Source organism: Nicotiana tomentosiformis, chromosome 4 (genome assembly GCF_000390325.3).
Source record: "Nicotiana tomentosiformis chromosome 4, ASM39032v3, whole genome shotgun sequence".
In the NCBI taxonomy this organism is placed as follows: Eukaryota; Viridiplantae; Streptophyta; class Magnoliopsida; order Solanales; family Solanaceae; genus Nicotiana; species Nicotiana tomentosiformis.
Window position 1 is genome coordinate 136,008,866 of NC_090815.1, and position 19,373 is coordinate 136,028,238.

The following is a 19,373-nucleotide window of genomic DNA, read 5'->3' on the forward strand; positions in this document are numbered from 1 at the left end:
TTAGAATGGAATTCCAAAAGTGGCTGTAGGTTCATAGTGTCATTTGAGATATGTTTGTAAAATTTGAGGTCATCCGGACTAGTTTTGACGTGTTTCGGCGTCGTTTGTAGAATTTGGAAAATTCTTAGTTCTTAGGCTTGAATCCGTGCTTAATTCATGATTTTGGTGTTGTTCGATGTGGTTTGAAGGCTCGACTAAGTTCGTATGGTATTTTAGGATTGGTTGGCATCTTTGGTTGAGGTCCCGGGGGCCTCGGGTGTGTTTCGGATACTTAACGGGAAGAAATTTGGACTTAGGAAAATCTGGTGCATTGCTGGTTCTGGAGTTTTCGCACATGAGGAGGGGAGTCCACAAGTGCGAACTCGCAGGTGCGCTTGGGAGTTCGCAAATGCGGAAATGGACAGGGGTATGCTGGGCTCGCAGGTGCAGCTGGTCGTCCGCAGAAGGGGAGCTACAGATGTGGCCCAGGGGTCGCAGATACGACCCAGGGATCGTAGATGCAGACCCAGCCCAATAACTGGCTTTCGTACCTGCGTTGATTTTTCCGCAGGTGCGGGACCGCAAATGCGGCCCCATGAGTGCAGATGCAGAAATCGCTGGGTAGAAAAGGAGATTTCGAGGGTTTGAAATTTCATAACACAAAATTCGATTTGGAGCTCGGTGGGAGACGATTTCTCGAGGGATTTTGAAGAAGAACTATTGGGTAACAAATTCTAACTCTATTTTGATCATAATACAATAATCTATTGTTGTTTTGCTAGTCTAATTAAGGAAATTGAGGGTAAAAGTTTGGAAATGGGGGAAAAGGTTCCCCAATCGAAAGTCTGAGATTTGAATGGAAATTTGACGTCGGATTTAGATGATTTTTGTTCGAGTGAACTCGTGAGTGAATGGGTGTTCATAAATTATAATTTTTACCCGATTCCGAGACGTGGGCCCGGGGAGATTTTTTGGGCATTTTTTCTAATTTCACGCTATAGCTTCGAATTAATTAGTTAAATTAGTTACTTGTAGTTATATTTACATTATGAAATTAATTTGAATAGATTCGGGCCATTTGGAGTCGGATACTCGTGGCAAGAACGTGATATCGAGTTGATTTGAGCGGTTCGAGGTAAGTGGCTTGCCTAACCTTGTGTTGGGGACTTTCCCCTTAGGATATCTTGATATTATTTGGTGTGTGGGCGCCGTGTACATGAGGTGACGAGTACATACATGGGTTGTTATTGCAAAAATCCTGTTTATCCTTTTTAAATCATAAATTGTTTCTCTTATTAAATTGTACTAATATGTTTAATTGTTTAGTTTAGACTAGAAAAGCATGCTTACGTGTTTTAACTGCCTATTTGACATTCTGTGCGCCATGCTTAGTTAAATCCTTATTTTCCTTATCTATGTTCAGTATAAACTGTATAACTCGATACCATACCTACCATTTCATCTTGCGTTGCATATTTACTTTGGGACTACAGACGTATTCCGGGATATCCCCCTGTCTTGCATATTTACTTTGGGACTACGGACGTATTCCGGGAGATCCTCCAGCACTGCATATTTACTTTGGGACTACAGACGTATTCCGGGAGATCCCCTAGCACTGCATATTTACTTTGGGACTACAGACGTATTCCGGGAGATCCCCTTGTACTGCATATTCATTCGGAACTACGGGACAGTATCTCGGGAGATTTTCCACTGTGTTTACCTTGTTTTGAGCCGAGGGCTCCCTTAACTGTTAAATTTTTGAGAATCTCTTTAACTGTGTTACCATAAATTTTACTTATATTTTTTTCTGTTTAATTTATTATATTTACTCCGGTAGGGCCTTGACCTGACCTCGTCACTACTCGACCGAGGTTAGGCTTGGCACTTACTGGGTACCATTGTGGTGTACTCATGCCCTTCCCTGCACATGTTTTCATGTGCAGATCCAGGTGCGAGCTATCAGCCTCGGGGTTAGTGCGTGCTGCTGAGTTTAGGAGACTTCAAGGTACCACTGCTTGCGTCCGCAGATCTTCGGAGTACCCTTCTACTCCCTCGCCTAGAGACTTTCTTTATTATCTTTTTATATAGAGCTACATAGATTATAGCAGCTTGTGACTTAGTGATATTCCGGGTCTTGGGAAATTATTTTGTATATGCCGAGTGGTACTACTCTTGGCTATTTATAATATGCTGTTTATCTTTAAAATATTGTGTTTTCTTTATATTTTTCGTAATATTAGGCTTACCTAGTCGTAAAGACTAGGTGCCATCACGACACCTTACGGAGGGTTAATTTGGGGTCGTGACACATACGCAACAATTCAAATATATTCAGTCATGTAAGATGACTCGAATGAGAGAACTGCCCCCAAATCAACTCGGGTTACCCATAAATAGATTAAAAATCCCTCCGGAAATCCATAATGACTGAATCACAATACATCCTATCATCTGGCTAGCTCCGGCCACAACTTCACAGTCGAGCACCATGAAATAATTTGCTCCTCAAAACTCCCAAATCTCCAAATCCATAGAACACGCGAATCACCATATGATTCCATCTCCACCGCCCGAATGCCTAACACCTCTCTCATACACAATCATCCCACAAAAAATACTTTAAAAGTTCTTCCGTGCCACTTGAAAAAATTTGAATATCAGCAGTCTATCAACCATGTGAGTACCGCAATACTAATTAAATATCCGTAAGTCAAAATACAACGCGCCTTCTGAAATACGCACGCTCTCTGTTTCGAAGACTACTATCCATCATCTTTCAAAATTCTTTTTTTGTCAAAGAAGAATCTAGCTATTTCATCCGCCATGAAATTGAAAAATCTGAAGAGAACTGGAGGAATATTTAGGCAAAAATTGAAAGGAAAGGAGCTTAAATATAAACATTAAAACTGTAACTACGTTTGAAGGTATTAAAATGTTCACTCATGGGCAGATGATAAACTTAATCATATAAATTCATTGAGGACATTTAGAACATAGAGTTAGTTTCTTTTAATATTGTTTTACCTGAAGCACCCTAGAAATGGTTGCACAGAGCTCAAATGAGTGTTCACCAATAGTAGCATCATAGGTGATTTATAGAAGATAAAAATAATGATAAAATAAAAAGGAAAATGTAAAAGTTAAGATTAATTTTAAATATTTTTACTACCATAATTGTTTGTATATATTGATACCTAACTCTGCTTATCATGTTATTTGAGTTAATTTAGTTAGATCATTGGTTCCATACTTGTGATTTTTTTTCTAGATTATGATTTAAATAAACATGTCAAAGCTGCTTAAGACTCTTCCCTGGTTTTATCACTTTTTATCTGTAAAAGATGAAGGAAGAATTAGAAAACTTTTTTTTCCCCTGCTCTCCGCAAAGCTACTTTTTCATCAAATTTTTAGGAGTAGTAGCTGAAGTTTAGTTCTCTGATTTTATTGGTAGTTGTGGATGTAAATATGACTTAATAACAAATTAATGGAATTTTGTTTGGATATCCTTATATATTTTTACTTCCTTCAATCGTTCTTTTTTGTTTGCCTTTATTCTAAAGATAGAAGAGTATAGTGGAAGCCCTGTTTGTTAGGATACACTGATAGTTTTGTGTTTTAGTCCTTTTCCTCTTTCAGGAAGAAAATGATGCAAAATTATTACAAGAGATATGTGTTCTTAATTCAATCAAAGTTTCACAAAGGATAGTTTGATCTTCTTCTTCTTTTCTGGATTTGATCTTGTTGCTAATTTTTGAATGAATGTTTATTGTGCTTTGGTTTTTTCAAGGCTCAGAAAAATAATTTTCAACTTTATAACTGGTTAAATGTGAATTTTTTTAGGGTTCATGAATAATACTTTTCATTCAGCCTTATAAATGGCGAATTGCTAAAATTGTTAGCCAACACAATTCTCTTCTCCCAAAGCATTATTTGAGTGGGAGGCTGGCATTTTAACATGAGCTACTATTTTATTTATGCATCATCCTAGCTACCGAATAACAAGACTATCTTATGACAATGCATCTTGGGGTGCGGGGTGGGGGAAGTAATAAATGACATAATTATTCGAGCATGTAATTCCTTCTGATATAGTACAAAATAAAAAGGTTGTATTTTTTTACCCACCAATTAAGGAACTCATGAGATTAGACAGCCTTAAAACTGATCCAGTTTGACTAAATTAAATGGTATGGTATGCTGTTTGTTGCGCATCATGGAGCTTTAATTTCTTTCCCTACTTCCCAATCATAGGCAAGGAACCTGAAACTTGGAGTTGCAACATAAGTTTTTCTTAGAAAGCTAGAACAACAACTCTAGGCCGTTTCTCTTTTGTTCTAGAGTTTCCTGCTACTGGGATATGCATCTTTTTCTTATTTCTTTTCACAAATTAATGAAGGCTTTGGAAGATTTGATTACACTATGAAACCTTAATTACATGTTAGGCATATCCCAAAATTTTTCTGATCAAACATGGTGAATATTCTAGCATGGATGCATAATCTTTCTTACCTTCAGGAGTCGTCCGAGTTCCCCAGTGCTTATGAGGAAGTGTGTGGTCCAGGTAACATTTGGGTTGAAGCTTGAAATAACACAAATATAATATCAATAAGTGCGAGATGATTTGGTGTTAAAAGGTTATTTTCCTTCCTTCTGCAAGGATAAAAGGTTGTTTTCCTTCCTTTTTGCTCCCATTGTTCGTATCAAAGTTAATAAAACAGTTTCTTTGTGCTAGCTATTCAAAACAAATTTATTCTTTCATATTTGCTCCAAACTACATAATTGAATTTACAAAATGGCATTTATTCTGTGTATTTGCAGGTAAGAACATATAAATACAAATAGTCTACCTCAAATTGTTGGGCCCGTGCTCCACGGACATCAAACATCTAGTCTATTATATTGAAGAGCCATAATGGTCGACCAAGGGTATTTCAGTAATTTCATGACTGATTTAAATTACTGATTTAAGTTAAATTTTTATTACTTTGGTAACACACATGTACATAATTCATCTAGAATTCTCTAGAGCTCAGTCCTCCAACTAGCTTTCTTTCACCATTAATTTGTTCAATCATCTGTTGATCTGCCATTGATGGCGAGTTCTAGCAGCAATCTTCTACCATTACTTCATTACTATTGACCTTTCTCTCTAATTTTTGCTTATCCTTCGTATCCTCTTTAGGAATTTCATGTTGCCTTTGATTTGCTTGGTCTTATCCTCTTCTAATCTTTGCTTTGGCATAATAGTATCCCCATGGTTAGCATCTTCCAGAGTTGAAACCAGAGGTGAATAGACGAGGTATAATTTTCTATGGTTCCTTGTAAGTTTAATTTTTTTCCAGTTTTTCCACTACTTATGCTTAGACTCATACGAAGGTAATTGTCAAGCATTTTGGACTACTTTTCCTCATCAAGGAAATGATATAGAAGCTCGAGATTCGACTCAATGTGCTAGAATTGATGAGGCATTGTGCTCTTGACATAGGTAGTTTAATGAATTAAGAAGCAATCGGATTTCGAATACAACTATGTGTTTCACAACTTGGTATAAAGTTGTGCGCTACTGCTTGCTTAGTATCTGTGCCGATCAAAAGCAATGCTCTTATAGTCCGTTTTTTCCCTCACCAAATTCCGCGTTTTCTGATGTTTCTCTTTTGATTTTTCTTCTAAACTTCCTGTTGAATGAGGTTTGAAGTTGATCCATGATCCGAAATGACAGCTTCTTATTTTTACTTTCTTTATTTTATTATTTTAACTACGAGAAGAATTAACCCAAATAGCCGCTCACCCTAGCACTTAAACTAAAAATAGCCAGTGAATGTATAATATATGCATAATTTATGTATTACATATGTATAATTGTGTATAATCAATGTATAATCTATGTATATGGCTAGAAAAAGTAAACAATTAATATGGCTAGGTATATGTGTAAAAATCCCAAATATTTTCAGGAGTTGCATAATGTGCTTAATTGGTTGTCAATGTGTAATCAATGCAGAATACGGGATTTTTAAGATCATAGAGGCGATAAATTTGTGATTAGTTCTTGAATCTTTATAGTCTAACCGAAAAAGATGGAGGAGAAAGCATTAGTCCCATCAACTTGCACCTTTGATGTACTAATATACATTAGCTATTATAGGCAAAAGCAGCATGAAGAGACTGTGTAGAAGGTTGCGAGCTTGCAAACACACACGATATGATTGTTTTGTTTAAAACTTCATTGTGGCAAACCAAATAATAAAAGCTTAAAAAGCATAGATTTTTTGATACATATAGAGGGAAAATTGATAAAACATCATGAGTGTAGATTTCAGTTTGGTTTCATGATTTTAATATTTTGTTTCCTATTTCTATTGTTTCAGGTTTTCAATGTTCCATTTCAAGGACCCAAATGCTACTGAGCTTATAAATATCACACCCATCTTGGAGGTGCGAAATCAAAAGCATTTTTTACTAAAGAAATACTTGCAGAGGATGAAAGAAAACCTGCAGAAGTTTTAACTCACATGTCCTGGTGGCACTAAAGAGGTAGTTGCAGATGATGAAAGGAAAGCTATTAAGATTTCATTCTACATTTCCTGGTTGTTTTAAAAGTATGTTTTCACTTTCAATGCATCACCATCTACTTATCTGAAAGCTATTTCTGCATTATATTTTTCCTTTATAGGTCAATTTGGGAGTAGAAAGTATGGAAAATAAAAAGTTGAAAGATCTGGGTGATTCAAGAAATGTAAATAATCATAGTGTATCGTTAGAACCTGAAACTACCAGAGTGACAAACACACAATTAGAAATTGAGAAGGTAATTGACACTAAAAGTATACTGAAGTTAATGTACTGTATGCTACAAGAGACTTCGTTTTATAAAAGGTAATATGTGCTGCATTGGACTTCTTACAGGGTACAACTGAAGAGGAAAAGTAAGAGACTTCTTCCAATTGCTTGTTTCTATGCCCTTTCTAACACATAAGAACTCAATCTCTTAATTACATCGCATATACAATGTTAACAGAAGGGATGTGCATAACGGGGTCACTTGGAAAAGTTGTACCCTTCTTTGCGGAAATGCTTGAATGATATCTCTCAATATTGTTGCATACTCAGTACTTCTAAATGCAACTTGTAAATATGGTATATTGATTGTCAGAGCTGTTTCTATTTCATACTTTTCGAACTCTAACCGTACAAGGAAAAGTTAGGACTATTCTTCCCCTTTTCTTTCCTTCTTTTGCATCTTATGGCCTACATCTGAATGGAAATTCCAACTGCTATATGATATATTAAGGATATGTGGTTTCATTTTTTGCCTAAAAGTCTATTTTGACATTGTAACTTGACAAGCTAAACAAAATAAGAGAACTTGTTAATCTATATATTTATAAGTTGAATTAGTTTGGAATTGTCTGGTGGATTGACTCTAATGTTGCAACTGATTTTTTTTTTTCAAAAACTGTTATGCAAATAGTACCAGTGATCTTATCGAACTAATAGCTGCATGTCACGACCCAAAATTTTCTACCGACGGGACCGTGATGGCGCCTAATATTTTACTTGCCAGGCAAGCCAACGTTAGAGAATAATTAAACCAATTTCTTATTTTCATTCAGTAAATAACAATAATAAAATATAATAAGTGCGGAATATCATAAAATTGTATTAATTACTACCACCTGGATCTGGAATCACAATTCACTAGCATTCTAGAATTTACTACAAGTAATAGTGTGAAAGAAATACAACTGTCTGAATGAAAGAAACAGTAGAACATAAATGATAGACGGGGACTTCAAGGTCTGTGAACGCGGGCAGATCTACCTTGAGTCTCCGGACAACGGACGAATAGCAAAATCTCGATCAGCCTGAGCCGGTATCAAAATCTGCACAGAAAGTGCAGAGTGCAGCATCAGTACAACCGACCCCATATACTGGTAAGTGTCGAGCCTAACCTCGACGAAATAGTGACGAAGCTAAGGCAAGGCACCTACAATTTAACCTGTACAATTTAACAGTGTATATGCAAATAACAGAAATGAAGAACTAAACAGGAAATGTCGGGAGGGGAACATACTGAGGGAAATACAAGATAATGATCACCGGAGTAGTCAATATACCATGAATAGTGAATACAGTAAGGAAATATGCACGGCATCACCTTTCGTGCTTTTACTCTCAATCTCACCATAAAATCAATAGAAACAGCACGACATCGCCCTTCGTGCATTAACTCTCATATCATGGCACGGCATCACCCTTCGTGCATTAACACTCACAACATGGAACGACATCAACCTTCGTGCATTAACACTCTCCCTTAGCATAATGCAATGCATAAATAACAACAGGGAGACAGAATAACAAGTACAAACCTTACTTCAATATTTGGTTCTATAATATCAATCTCAACTTTGAAATAAAAACTCAATTATCACTAGAAAATCCGTAAACATGATAAGAACGATAAATTGAACAATACTAGCATAACAAGTAGCAATTTGACATAGGAAAAGACAATATAAGAAAAACAGAGAAACATAGAAAAACAGGTAAATTTGGTGGCGCATAAGTACTTGTCACCTCACATATACGCTGCTCACATGGATTTCACTTAGCAAGTAATCTAAGGTTCCTAATTCCTTCAAGTCAGGGTTAGACACAATACTTACCTCATTCCGAAGGCCACTTAATTCTCAATCACAGCTTTTCCTTTGGAATTCACCTCCAAACCACTCGTATCTATTCAAAAATGACTCAATAATATCAAATATTGCTAAAGGAATCAATTATATTGCATAAATTAAATTTCCCAATTTTTTCATAGTAGCAATTTGACCTCTTGTTCATAGTAGCCCTAGATTTATAAAAACTCTGTTTGGAGTCGATTTTTCGACTTTTTGGAGAAAAAAATTGGAAAATTTAATTTATGCAATATAATTGATTCCTTTAGCAATATTTGATATTATTGAGTCATTTTTGAATAGATACGAGTGGTTTGGAGGTGAATTCCAAAGAAAAAGCTGTGATTGAGAATTAAGTGGCCTTCGGAACGAGGTAAGTGTTGTGTCTAACCCTGACTTGAAGGAATTAGGAACCTTAGATTACTTGAACCTTAGATTACTTGCTAAGTGAAATCCATGTGAGCGGCGTATATGTGAGGTGACAAGTACTTATGCGCCACCAAATTTACCTGTTTTTCTATGTTTCTCTGTTTTTCTTATATTGTCTTTTCCTATGTCAAATTGCTACTTGTTATGCTAGTATTGTTCAATTTATCGTTCTTATCATGTTTACGGATTTTCTAGTGATAATTGAGTTTTTATTTCAAAGTTGAGATTGATATTATAGAACCAAATATTGAAGTAAGGTTTGTACTTGTTATTCTGTCTCCCTGTTGTTATTTATGCATTGCATTATGCTAAGGGAGAGTGTTAATGCACGAAGGTTGATGTCGTTCCATGTTGTGAGTGTTAATGCACGAAGGGTGATGTCGTGCCATGATATGAGAGTTAATGCACGAAGGGCGATGTCGTGCCGTTTCTATTGATTTTATGGTGAGATTGAGAGTAAAAGCACGAAAGGTGATGCCGTGCATATTTCCTTACTGTATTCACTATTCCTGTTGATTCATGGTATATTGACTACTCCGGTGATCATTATCTTGTATTTCCCTCAGTATGTTCCCCTCCCGACATTTCCTGTTTAGTTCTTCATTTCTGTTATTTGCATATACACTGTTAAATTGTACAGGTTAAATTGTAGGTGCCTTGCCTTAGTTTCGTCACTATTTCGTCGAGGTTAGGCTCGACACTTACCAGTATATGGGGTCGGTTGTACTGATGCTGCACTCTGTACTTTCTGTGCAGATTTTGATACCGGCTCAGGTTGATCGAGATTTTGCTATTCGTCCGTTGTCCGGAGACTCAAGGTAGATCTGTCCGCGTTCACAGACCTTGAAGTCCCCGTCTATCATTTATGTTCTACTGTTTCTTTCATTCAGATAGTTATATTTCTTTCACACTATTACTTGTAGTAAATTCTAGAATGCTAGTGAATTGTGATTCCAGATCCATGTGGTAGTAATTAATATAATTTTATGATATTCCGCACTTATTATATTTTATTATTATTATTTACTGAATGGAAATAAGAAATTGGTTTAATTATTCTCTAACGTTGGCTTGCCTGACAAGTGAAATATTAGGCACCATCACGGTCCCGTCGGTAAAAAATTTTGGGTCGTGACATGCAGCTATTAGTTCGATAAGATCACTGGTACTATTTGCATAACAGTTTTTGAAAAAAAAAAATCAGTTGCAACATTAGAGTCAATCCACCAGACAATTCCAAACTAATTCAACTTATAAATATATAGATTAACAAGTTCTCTTATTTTGTTTAGCTTGTCAAGTTACAACGTCAAAATAGACTTTTAGGCAAAAAATGAAACCACATATCCTTAATATATCATATAGCAGTTGGAATTTCCATTCAGATGTAGGCCATAAGATGCAAAAGAAGGGAAGAAAAGGGGAAGAATAGTCCTAACTTTTCCTTGTACGGTTAGAGTTCGAAAAGTATGAAATAGAAACAGCTCTGACAATCAATATACCATATTTACAAGTTGCATTTAGAAGTACTGAGTATGCAACAACATTGAGAGATATCATTCAAGCATTTCCGCAAAGAAGGGTACAACTTTTCCAAGTGACCCCGTTATGCACATCCCTTCTGTTAACATTGTATATGCAATGTAATTAAGAGATTGAGTTCTTATGTGTTAGAAAGGGCATAGAAACAAGAAATTGGAAGAAGTCTCTTACTCTTTCTCTTCAGTTGTACCCTGTAAGAAGTCCAATACAGCACATATTACCTTTTATAAAACGAAGTCTCTTGCAGCATACAATACATTAACTTCAGTATACTTTTAGTGTCAATTACCTTCTCAATTTCTAATTGTGTGTTTGTCACTCTGGTAGTTTCAGGTTCTAACGATACACTATGATTATTTACATTTCTTGAATCACCCAGATCTTTCAACTTTTTATTTTTCATACTTTCTACTCCCAAATTGACCTATAAAGGAAAAATATAATGCAGAAATAGCTTTCAGATAAGTAGATGGTGATGCATTGAAAGTGAAAACATACTTTTAAAACAACCAGGAAATGTAGAATGAAATCTTAGTAGCTTTCCTTTCATCATCTGCAACTACTTCTTTAGTGCCACCAGGACATGTGAGTTAAAACTTCTGCAGGTTTTCTTTCATCCTCTGCAAGTATTTCTTTAGTAAAAAATGCTTTTGATTTCGCACCTCCAAGATGGGTGTGATATTTATAAGCTCAGTAGCATTTGGGTCCTTGAAATGGAACATTGAAAACCTGAAACAATAGAAATAGGAAACAAAATATTAAAATCATGAAACCAAACAGAAATCTACACTCATGATGTTTTATCAATTTTCCCTCTATATGTATCAAAAAATCTATGCTTTTTAAGCTTTTATTATTTGGTTTGCCACAATGAAGTTTTAAACAAAACAATCATATCGTGTGTGTTTGCAAGCTCGCAACCTTCTACACAGTCTCTTCATGCTGCTTTTGCCTATAATAGCTAATGTACATTTTTGATTTTGCACCGGGTGTCCAAGTCTTTTTGAGCCCCGACTAATTTCGGGGGTGCACAGGCCCTCGGCAAGGAGTTTCCCGCAAGTGCACCACGGTTAATTCAGGTTTTACCCAGTCCGATGGCCCTCAGAAATTATTTGCACCCAGTGAGTTTCGAACTTGAGACCTTGAAAGGGAGCAAACCCCAAGGCTCAAGTCAATTTCCACCAGGCCAACCCCTGAGGGTTATATAGCTAATGTATATTAGTACATCAAAAGTGCAAGTTGATGGGAATAATGCTTTCTCCTCCATCTTTTTCGGTTAGACTATAAAGATTCAAGAACTAATCACAAATTTATCGCCTCTATGATCTTAAAAATCCCGTATTCTGCATTGATTACACATTGACAACCAATTAAGCACATTATGCAACTCCTGAAAATATTTGGGATTTTTACACATATACCTAGCCATATTAATTGTTTACTTTTTCTAGCCATATACATAGATTATATATTGATTATACACAATTATACATATGTAATACATAAATTATGCATATATTATACATTCACTGGCTATTTTTAGTTTAAGTGCTAGGGTGAGCGGCTATTTGGGTTAATTCTTCTCGTAGTTAAAATAATAAAATAAAGAAAGTAAAAATAAGAAGCTGTCATTTCGGATCATGGATCAACTTCAAACCTCATTCAACAGGAAGTTTAGAAGAAAAATCAAAAGAGAAACATCAGAAAACGCGGAACTTGGTGAGGGAAAAAACGGACTATAAGAGCATTGGCTTTGATCGGCACAGATACTAAGCAAGCAGTAGCGCACAACTTTATACCAAATTGTGAAACACATAGTTGTATTCGAAATCCGATTGCTTCTTAATTCGTTAAACCACCTATGTCAAGAGCACAGTGCCTCATCAATTCTAGCACATTGAGTCGAATCTCGAGCTTCTATATCATTTCCTTGATGAGGAAAAGTAGTCCAAAATGCTTGACAATTCCCTTCGTATGAGTCTAAGCATAAGTAGTGGAAAAACTGGAAAAAAAATTAACCTTACAAGGAACCATAGAACATTATACCTCGTCTATTCACCTCTGGTTTCAACTCTGGAAGATGCTAACCATGGGGATACTATTATGCCAAAGCAAAGATTAGAAGAGGATAAGACCAAGCACATCAAAGGCAATAGGAAATCCCTAAAGAGGATACGAAGGATAAGCAAAAATTAGAGAGAAAGGTCAATAGTAATGAAGTAATGGTAGAAGATTGCTGCTAGAACTCGCCATCAATGGCAGATCAACAGATGATTGAACAAATTAATGGTGAAAGAAAGCTAGTTGGAGGACTGAGCTCTAGAGAATTCTAGATGAATTATGTACATGTGTGTTACCAAAGTAATAAAAATTTAACTTAAATCAGTAATTTAAATCAGTCATGAAATTACTGAAATACCCTTGATCGACCATTATGGCTCTTCAATATAATAGACTAGATGTTTGATGCCCGTGGAGCACGGGCCCAACAATTTGAGGTAGACTATTTGTATTTATATGTTCTTACCTGCAAATACACAGAATAAATGCCATTTTGTAAATTCAATTATGTAGTTTGGAGCAAATATGAAAGAATAAATTTATTTTGAATAGCTAGCACAAAGAAACTGCTTTATTAACTTTGATACGAACAATGGGAGCAAAAAGGAAGGAAAACAACCTTTTATCCTTGCAGAAGGAAGGAAAATAACCTTTTAACACCAAATCATCTCGCACTTATTGATATTATATTTGTGTTATTTCAAGCTTCAACCCAAATGTTACCTGGACCACACACTTCCTCATAAGCACTGGGGAACTCGGACGACTCCTGAAGGTAAGAAAGATTATGCATCCATGCTAGAATATTCACCATGTTTGATCAGAAAAATTTTGGGATATGCCTAACATGTAATTAAGGTTTCATAGTGTAATCAAATCTTCCAAAGCCTTCATTAATTTGTGAAAAGAAATAAGAAAAAGATGCATATCCCAGTAGCAGGGAACTCTAGAACAAAAGAGAAACGGCCTAGAGTTGTTGTTCTAGCTTTCTAAGAAAAACTTATGTTGCAACTCCAAGTTTCAGGTTCCTTGCCTATGATTGGGAAGTAGGGAAAGAAATTAAAGCTCCATGATGCGCAACAAACAGCATACCATACCATTTAACTCAGTCAAACTGGATCAGTTTTAAGGCTGTCTAATCTCATGAGTTCCTTAATTGGTGGGTAAAAAAATACAACCTTTTTATTTTGTACTATATCAGAAGGAATTACATGCTCGAATAATTATGTCATTTATTACTTCCCCCACCCCGCACCCCAAGATGCATTGTCATAAGATAGTCTTGTTATTCGGTAGCTAGGATGATGCATAAATGAAATAGTAGCTCATGTTAAAATACCAGCCTCCCACTCAAATAATGCTTTGGGAGAAGAGAATTGTGTTGGCTAACAATTTTAGCAATTCGCCATTTATAAGGCTGAATGAAAAGTATTATTCATGAACCCTAAAAAATTCATATTTAACCAGTTATAAAGTTGAAAATTATTTTTCTGAGCCTTGAAAAAACCAAAGCACAATAAACATTCATTCAAAAATTAGCAACAAGATCAAATCCAGAAAAGAAGAAGAAGATCAAACTATCATTTGTGAAACTTTGATTGAATTAAGAACACATATCCCTTGTAATAATTTTGCATCATTTTCTTCCTGAAAGAGGAAAAGGACTAAAATACAAAACTATCAGTGTATCCTAACAAACAGGGCTTCCATTATACTCTTCTATCTTTAGAATAAAGGCAAACAAAAAAGAACGATTGAAGGAAGTAAAAATATATAAGGATATCCAAACAAAATTTCATTAATTTATTATTAAATCATATTTACATCCACAACTACCAATGAAATCAGAGAACTAAACTTCAGCTACTACTCCTGAAAATTTGATGAAAAATTAGCTTTGCGGAGAGCAGGGGAAAAAAAAGTTTTCTAATACTTCCTTCATCTTTTACAGATAAAAAGTGATAAAACCAGGGAAGAGTCTTAAGCAGATTTGACATATTTATTTAAAGCATAATCTAGAAAAAAAATCACAAGTATGGAACCAATGATCTAACTAAATTAACTCAAATAACATGATAAGCAGAGCTAGGTATCAATATATACAAACAATTATGGTAGTAAAAATATTTAAAATTAATCTTAACTTTTATATTTTTCTTTTTATTTTGTCATTATTTTTATCTTCTATAAATCACCTATGATGCTACTATTGGTGAACACTCATTTGAGCTCTGTGCAACCATTTCTAGGGTGCTTCAGGTAAAAAAATATTAAAAGAAACTAACTCTATGTTCTAAATGTCCTCAATGAATTTATATGATTAAGTTTACCATCTGCCCATGAGTGAATATTTTAATACCATCAAACGTAGTTACAGTTTTAATGTTTATATTTAAGCTCCTTTCCTTTTAATTTTTGCCTAAATATTCCTCCAGTTCTCTTCAGATTTTTCAATTTCATGGCGGATGAAATAGCTGGATTCTTCTTTGACAAAAAAGGAATTTTGAAAGATGATGGATAGTAGTCTTCGAAACAGAGAGCACATAGATGATTCTCGATAGCTCCGTCAGCATAGGTGGCCAAAAAGAAAGGAAAGTGCTAATACACGTGGCAAAAGGTGAAGAAATTGGATAAAGCCAAGTACATAGTACAACTAACATAGCTTTTTGTACAACTCTTCAGAGCAGTGGTCGACCATCCCTTGGCATGAGTATTTTTCGTGCATAGCACGGGCCCAACAATTATACAAGAGTTCAATAATTTGAGTCTATAATTTTGATCGAGAGTCTAATAATTTGAGTTGTGATATAATTTTAACTGTGTATGGACGCATATTTATACTTGATTGCAATTATAAATAGCAATAAATAATTTAGAATAACCATATCACCAACAAAAAGAATAGTTCCATTCTCAGTAAATAGTGAGAGACGTAGAAATTCATATTTACCTCCCCAGGGGCCCGACATGTGTAGAACCGAGCAACATATTGTATTTTGTTGTGCTTTTCTTTTAAAATCATTTACAAAATCAAATCCAAGCATATGACTACTTGTTCATTTCCTACCTATCATTCTATACCACATGATTAACTAGACGTATTATGTTGCTATCAGTGCTATACCACCTATGAACAATAGAAATTACATAGTCTAATTACGAGTCATATAGAGTATTGCAAGTATTTGCACCTTGCTAAAAACATCCACTACTTTGTATTCTTCATGAGAGCTTGCTCCTATTCTGAGACAAGAATAAGATATTAAATATTCTTAATAAAAAATATTTACTACTACAAGTCCCACACCAAGAATTTGAAATATATCATGATACCAAAATAAGCTAGAAAGAGAGAACATAGACACAAGCCAAGTATCTGTGCAACTAAATTACTCTAGAGTACTACAAGTGTCTTAGTCACGCTCCTTTAGGAAAGACGGAATAATAATAATAATAATGTATTTAAAAGCAAAGACGTCGTTACTACAATCGAAGAAATGCTAATTCTTATTTTTTTAATAAGCTAATGCTAACAAGTATATAAATATACTGAAAATTTAATGCAAACAATCTCCAGAAAAGATTGTCTACAATTTTACTTACCCTCAAACAAAAGAAAGAAGTAAGCCCAATCACATGATTAGTAAATATCTAAAAAGTCCATTAAAATACACAGTTGTGACGTAGATTCATTGATACAATTCCTATCACCACTAAAAGAATAAAATATGGACTGACATGGCATTTTTTTATATCATCTCAACATTATTATGTGCTTGGCAATAAACTTATTTTATTTACTCATCAAGTTGGTGTTGCTCATGACCCAATTTATACCTTAGTCATCAGACTTCTTTAAACGGATGACTTCCTTAAACTTATCTTTAATGAATAATCAGTCTATAACAAAATCAACTAATAAAAATAATTAAGATTTCACAAAATACCATAGAAGATGTAATCAAATAAAAAATGTCCTCAAGATATAGTCATCGCAAAATAATGCTTAATCCTGACACTTCCGATTAGAAGTTAATCAACATGGAATTTGAATGCTTGATAAACCAAGTAACATCAATAACTCTTTTGTGTTATTCTATACGCAAGAGCACAAGATGTTTGAAACGGACTCAGTCCAGGTAATAAATTTTTCTTTTTCAATTTTTTGGTTTGTCCTTGGCATCAAGATGCGTTTTATGAACAAAGAAAATAACAACTTATACCATATAACAGTTATTAAATAACTCCACATTAATCATGCTAAACCATCCTTTCTCTGTTTGTACTCAATCTTAGTGCATAAACTCATAGAACAAAAGTATCTCTTGGAAATAGTGCAGTGTGGTATAGAGTAATTGTGTTGTAATTCACAAATAAAACATAATTTCTCTGTCCCAATTTATGTGTTATATTTCTTTTTAATCAGTTCCAAAAAGAATGTCATACTTTTTTATTTAGAAAGAGTTTAACTTTAAATTAAAGCACAAAAGCAAGCACGCCCAACAAACAACGTGCAGAGATTTAGAATTACCGTCATAAAGATAAACATAATACGTGGAGAAGAAAGTGTACCAATATAGATAATTCATATCCTTTCTGAGAGTGATGGAGGAGGAGCATTGAGTCTTCCATGACCATGGCAAGTAAATATATTTCTATCTTTTGAGTACAAACCTGTTTCAATAAGATAAATTCAAAGTGAGAACAAAACTTGAACATTCTCTGCAAAGTAAGAAATTGAAAAGAAGATAGATAAAGGAGAAATGATAGTAAGCGATTACAATCATACTCATTTATATAATAAGTTAGATGAATTATGATGGTTGGAGAGGTTATGTGTTTTAAGTTTAACACAAAATTAATAATTTTCTAATTTTTGTTCTGCTTCGGTAGTTATTAAATTTGAAAATACCAAATGACGACAAAGCAATGCGGTAGGTGATCTTTCTATAATTATTAATCAATGTAAAGTCTTCCCACAACACGTGAAAAATACATTATCTTTGTCGGTTCAGCTAAATAAATAGAGAAAAACGGGAGAAATGAGAAGTTGTTATCACCACCATTATAACAAAAAGGAAAGAAAGATAGACTAATAGGCTATATTCAATTTTTTGAGATACGACTAGATTTTGTGGCAGAGATATAAAGTTCTTCTGGATTGTCCTTTTCCGGTGAAAGAAGACGCGATGTATATTGCAAGTGATTAACTCCTCGAGATGGAGAGACCATAAGGATAGAAAGTTGTCTGTCAAACAGATTACATTGCTTTTGAACGCACAAACTGTATAGCCATGATCTATCAAAACTCAAGCTTCAAAAAGGGAGAATCTAGAAGTTCAATGTAGAAGTAATTTCTTTCAATAAATTCATCAAACACTTGTGGCACAAAAAGTGTTACCTAAAAATGTAACAAAACCCAATTAAAACTAACTTAGGTTTCAGGTAGCAGCACCCGCATGCCCCATATTAAACCTAGTTCTATTAGAAGTGTTCTTCTACCAAGAAGAGGCAAAAAGAAAAAGCAAGAAAACCAAATGAAAAAAAAAACTTAAATCAAATTTAACTGAAGATTTAACCAATCGTTTAGACCACAAATTAAAGCAGAAGTATTATATTGATACAGGTTGCATATGAAGACAAAAATGCAGAACAACAGAAGAAAAAATCCAAAATAAATAACAACAATAACAACGGATAATAGCAGACAAAAAAATGAAATAAAATAGAAGAAAAATTGAAAAAAAAATAGCTGACACACTAACCTGAACCTTGTAATACCCAAAGTAGAAGACCCATAAATGTAGATACTTCAAGCAAGAAACTGATAAAATAGGAAGAAATCCCTTAAAAAAAAGTAATGAACAGAAGATTAAAAGAGAGGAGGATGAACTGAAAAAAGTGGAAGAAGATTTAAGAATAAATTGTGGTAAAACCCCAAGCCGAGAAGATGAAGGGAAAGTGAGAGAGTTAGGAAAGGAGATGAAAGTGTGGACAGTTCTAGAATTATGTGGTAGTGTATGAAAAATAAAATGACAATTCTATCCTTGGTCGACCAATCATGGCTTTTCTATATAATAGAAATAGAAATATAATTGAAAAAAATGGTGTCCAACTTGACAAGCTACACGTGGCAGCCTACCCCACGTAAAATTTAGAAACCACCAATAGTTTTACTATATTATATGGTGTTTGGTCCAATAAATATTTTTGCTAATTACATCTGTCACAAGTCTTAAGCCATGACTCATGAGTGATGTCGTCTGCGTTGAGATTACAAATAGCAAATATTTAAATAGACTAGGAACAGATTAGTCAGAAAGAATATATGCCAATTGCTCGATCTGCTTTACATTATTTTCACTTTTCAAACCTTTATTCCCTGTCTACTCTTTTGAGTATTTTTTTTAAAACTATTAACAAGGGAAGAGGTAAGTCAAATTTTTACTACATTGATTTTAATTAGAAAAAGATCACTTGTTTCATCTTCATTTGATTGTTCCAATTTAAGGCATTGATGTTGGTAATATGAAAATACAGATTTATCGTTTGTAACAATAGTTAACATAACAAGCAAAGCTTTTACAAATAGAAAAAAGAAAAAAGAAAAGAAAATGACAAGTGTAATGAATGTCAATTATGGAGAAACAAAAGGAGAACACAAATTTTGAAAGA

The 19,373-nt window shown here is 34.4% G+C and overlaps 2 long non-coding RNA genes across 16 annotated transcripts; one reads left to right on the forward strand and one right to left on the reverse strand.

The window, feature by feature from the left end:
* The first annotated feature begins 3,273 nt into the window (after positions 1–3,273).
* Positions 3,274–10,101, forward strand: LOC138909136 (uncharacterized). Its single transcript, XR_011415703.1, has 4 exons — positions 3,274–4,911; positions 5,233–5,284; positions 8,970–9,039; positions 9,852–10,101. It is a non-coding gene; the product is annotated as an uncharacterized lncRNA (long non-coding RNA).
* LOC104112145 (uncharacterized) lies at positions 7,619–18,723 on the reverse strand. Of its 15 annotated transcripts, none has more exons than XR_011415700.1 (6): positions 18,464–18,722; positions 17,271–17,372; positions 13,057–15,941; positions 12,684–12,735; positions 8,655–8,724; positions 7,619–7,868 (listed from the first exon to the last, which is right to left on the reverse strand). It is a non-coding gene; the product is annotated as an uncharacterized lncRNA (long non-coding RNA). The 15 variants fall into 15 exon arrangements; XR_011415699.1 differs by lacking the exons at positions 7,619–7,868; positions 8,655–8,724 and adding exons at positions 10,508–10,828; positions 10,927–11,366 and having other exon boundaries at positions 18,464–18,723; XR_011415693.1 differs by lacking the exons at positions 7,619–7,868; positions 8,655–8,724 and adding exons at positions 10,508–10,716; positions 10,809–10,828; positions 11,136–11,366 and having other exon boundaries at positions 12,684–15,941; positions 18,464–18,723.
* Positions 18,724–19,373: the final 650 nt, after the last annotated feature.